We start from the raw sequence: 4,743 nt of genomic DNA, 5'->3' as shown, positions 1-4,743 counted from the left end.
TACACTAGAGTAGCACAAGCTCTATAGCCAAGTACAAATAATTTTACACTAGAGTTGAACTAGCTCTATAGCCTAATACAAATAATTTTACACTAGAGTTGAACTAGCTCTATAAGCTAGTTCAAATAATTTTACATTAGCGTTGAACTAGCTCTATAGCCTAGTACAAATAATTTTACACTAGAGTTGAACTAGCTATATAAGCTAGTTCAAATAATTTTACACTAGAGTTGAACTATCTCTATAGCCTAGTACAAATAATTTTACACTACAATTGAACTAGCTCTTTAAGCTAGTTGAAATAATTTTACACTACAGTTGAACTAGCTCTATAAGCTAGTTCAAATAATTTTACACTAGAGTTGAACTATCTCTATAAGCTAGTTGAAATAATTTTACACTAGAGTTGAGCTTGCTCTATAAGCTAGTTCAAATAATTTTACACTAGAGTTGAACTAGCTCTATAGCCTAGTACAAATAATTTTACACTAGAGTTAAACTAGCTCTATAAGCTAGTTCAAGTAATTTTACACTAGAGTTTTACTAGCTCTATAAGCTAGTTGAAATAATTTTACACTAGAGTTGAACTAGCTATATGGCCTAGTACAAATAATTTTACGCTAGAGTTGAACTAGTTCTATAAGCTAGTTCAAATAATTTCACCCTGGAGTTGAACTAGCTCTACAACCTAGTACAAATAATTTTACACTAGAGTTGAACTAGCTCTATAAGCTAGTTCAAATAATTTCACACTAGAGTTGAACTAGCTATATAGCCTAGTACAAATAATTTTATAGTAGAGTTGAACTAGCTCTATAGCCTAGTACAAATAAGTTTACATTAGAGTTGAACTAGCTCTATAGCCTAGTACAAATAATTTTACACTAGAGTAGCACAAGCTCTATAGCCAAGTACAAATAATTTTAAACTAGAGTTGAACTAGCTTTATAGCCTAATACAAATAATTTTACACTAGAGTTGAACTAGCTCTATAGCCTAATACAAATAATTTTACACTAGAGTTGAACAAGCTCTATAAGCTAGTCCAAATAATTTTACATTAGAGTTGAACTAGCTTTATAAGCTAGTTCAAATAAATTTACACTAGAGTTGAACTAGCTATATAAGCTAGTTCAAATAATTTTACACTAGAGTTGAACTATCTCTATAGCCTAGTACAAATATTTTTACAATAGAGTTGACCTAGCTCTATAGCCTAATACAAATGATTTTACACTAGAGTTGAACTAGTTCTATAGCCTATTACAAATGATTTTACACTAGAGTTGAACTAGCTCTATAAGCTAGTTTAAATAATTTTACACTAGAGTTGAACTAGCTCTTTAGCCTAGTACAAATAATTTTACACTAGAGTTGAACTAGCTATATAAGATAGTTAAAATAATTTTACACTAGAGTTGAACTAGCTCTATAGCCTAGTACAAATAATTTTACACTAGAGTTGAGCTAGCTCTATAGCCTAGTACAAATAATTTTACACTAGAGTTGAACTAGCAATATAAGATAGTTGAAATAATTTTACACTAGAGTTGCAAGAGCTCTATAGCCTATTACAAATAATTTTACACTAGAGTTGAGCTAGCTCTATAAGATAGTTCAAATAAATTTACATTACAGTTGAACTAGCTCTATAAGCTAGTTCAAATAATTTTACACCGGAGTTGAACTAGCTCTATAAGCTAGTACAAATAATTTTACACTAGAGTTGAACTAGCACTATAGCCTAGTACAAATAATTTTACACTAGAGATGAACTAGCAATATAAGATAGTTGAAATAATTTTACACTAGAGTTGCAATAGTTCTATAGCCTAGTGTCGGGGGCGATGCTGATTCCACCAACACCTATGGGGACAGGGCCCCTTTCGGTTCGGTGGGGTGCGGAGAGCGCACAAAGAGTGGATCGAGGCAGTGCACGCGGGCGATTTTACCCAGCTTCGGGCCGCACGGATGCGTAAAACCCTACTGCTGCTTGTTTGTGTATATTGGATTCTTGCTCAGGAGCGATAGACGCTGCCAGACTGAGTGTGAGAGTGTGTCTGGTGTTGAATGAGCCGAACTGGCCGAACCTCCCCGAACCCCTTCTACGTTGCGCTTGGGCCTCCTTTTATACTTTCAAGGGGTTACCCACAGGTGGCAACGCAGACTAGAAGGGTAAAAATGGAAAAGGATGCGGTAGGTGCAGCTACCGCCTACTGTGGATACAGTGCGCCCTACCTAACTCTGACGGCAGGGGACAAGGGCATTAAATGCCTGTCTGAGTCTCCTAAACAGTGCAAAAGGTGACCGTTACGAGCGCCACCGTTCGCCACGATGGGCTTCTCTTCATCTCTGCTTGCCACCACGTACCCCTAGCTGCACGGCCTCCTGCCACGTGTGCTTGGGAGAGCCCTAGAGCGACACGTTAGCAGGTGTGCTGGAGCGCAGGCATGAAGTGGGGGTTTCCCACGGCAAGCTCCTTGCCGCGACCATCGTCTTCTCGCGTCCGGAAGCTTGTCGCTCGACGGATCTTGCCGGAACGCAGGGCGCGTCGCGGCAAGCTTTCTTGGTATGCCTTGAGTGGCCTTCCCGGCAAGCTCCTCTTGCCGGGGTCTTGTCTCTTCCCGGCAAGATCCTCTTGCCGGGGCCTTGGTTGGCCTTCCCGGCAAGCTCCTCTTGCCGGGGCCTTGATTTGAGCACTTTGTTCTTGAATGGTCTTCAAGGGAACCACGGAGGGTCCTGGCGGTCACCCGCAAGCCTCGCCGCAGGGCGCTGCAACTACCCGTGCACGAGTTCGGGGTAATAGGGTACCCCTACTCTAGTACACCGACACCTAGCACAAATAATTTTACACTAGAGTTGAGCTAGCTCTATAACCTAGTTCAAATAATTTTACACTAGAGTTGAACTAGCTCTATAGCCTAGTTTAAATAATTTTACACTAGAGTTGAACTAGCTCTATAGCCTAGTACAAAGAATTTTACAATAGAGTTAAACTAGCTCTATAAGCTAGTTCAAATAATTTTACACTAGAGTTTTACTAGCTCTATAAGCTAGTTGAAATAATTTTACACTAGAGTTGAACTAGCTCTATAGCCTAATACAAATAATTTTACACTAGAGTTGAACTAGCTCTATAAGCTAGTTCAAATAATTTTACATTAGAGTTGAACTAGCTTTATAGCCTAGTACAAATAATTTTACACTAGAGTTGAACTAGCTATATAAGCTAGTTCAAATAATTTTACACTAGAGTTGAACTATCTCTATAGCCTAGTATTATTAATTTTACACTACAATTGAACTAGCTCTTTAAGCTAGTTGAAATAATTTTACACTAGAGTTGAGCTAGCTCTATAAGCTAGTTCAAATAATTTTACACTAGAGTTGAACTATCTCTATAAGCTAGTTGAAATAATTTTACACTAGAGTTGAGCTAGCTCTATATGCTAGTTCAAATAATTTTACACTAGAGTTGAACTAGCTCTATAGCCTAGTACAAATAATTTTACACTAGAGTTGAACTAGCTCTATAAGCTAGTTAAAATAATTTTACACTAGAGTTGATCTAGCTCTATAGCCTAGTACAATGAATTTTACACTAGAGTAGAACTAGCTCAATAGCCTAGTACAAATAATTTTACTCTAGTGTTGAACTAGCTCTATAACCTAGTATAAATAATTTTACATTAGAGTTGAACTAGCTCCATAAGCTAGTTCAAATAATTTTACACTAGTGTTGAACTAGCTCTATAGCCTAGTATAAATAATTTTACACTAGAGTTGAACTAGCTCCATAAGCTAGTTCAAATAATTTTACACTAGAGTTGAACTAGCTCTATAGCCTAGTAAAAATAATTTTACACTAGAGTCGAACTAGCAATATAAGATAGTTCAAACAATTTTACACTAGAGTTGAACTAGCTCTATAGCCTAGTACAAATAATTTTACACTAGTGCGAATCTCGACTTTTGCTGCATAGTCCCTATGCCTGCTGGAATGCTTTCTGGTGCTTACGATCCAGCCAGTAGCGCTTGAGGGAACGGGCCCTTAGCGGCTATTCGGGAACAACGCCTCCCGGAAAGGTTTACCTTCTTGGCTCTAGCGCAACCGCACAAGTTGCCGAGCGGACTCGAGGCAACATGGAGCGCAACTAGCCCCGAGAAGGTTCCTTGGCATACAGGTCTATGCAGAAATCTCAAATAAATAGTGTATGGTATCTTCCTGTTCAACCTCTCTTTGTACGTCCACCCTACGCTTTTAGGGAACTTGTCGGCGCAGGCACCTTTGCCGCGAGCGCCGAGTGCGGAACTTCAGCAGCCTGCTGGCGGGGTCGCTACCGACAAGCAACCTTGTCGCTACTAGTCGCAGCTCACTTAAGTTGTTGAGCGGGCTCGAAACAAGGTAAGGGCGCTAGCGGCTCGCTTAAGTTGCTGAGCGGACTCGAAGCAAAGTAAGGGCGCTAGCAGCTCACTTAAGTTGTTGAGCGGACTCGAAACAAAGTAAAGGCGCAACTAGCTACGAGTTGGTTCCTCAGCGCACAGGTTTTCCATACAAAGAACAAGATCTCCGAGGCGGACAACCTTATATAGAAAGGAAATATCTAAAGTTTCGCATGACTTAGCTTTTCTATTGCCGCACTGACGTTGTTCTTTTGGTCTCCTGCTTCTTAGGAGCCATGACGATGAAGATTTAGCTCGCGTGCACGCCGGATCGGGTTCGCACAATCTCGACGCCCCCTA

Source organism: Triticum aestivum, chromosome 7A, assembly GCF_018294505.1.
Source record: "Triticum aestivum cultivar Chinese Spring chromosome 7A, IWGSC CS RefSeq v2.1, whole genome shotgun sequence".
Taxonomy (NCBI): domain Eukaryota; kingdom Viridiplantae; phylum Streptophyta; class Magnoliopsida; order Poales; family Poaceae; genus Triticum; species Triticum aestivum.
This window is presented reverse-complemented; position numbering follows the sequence as displayed.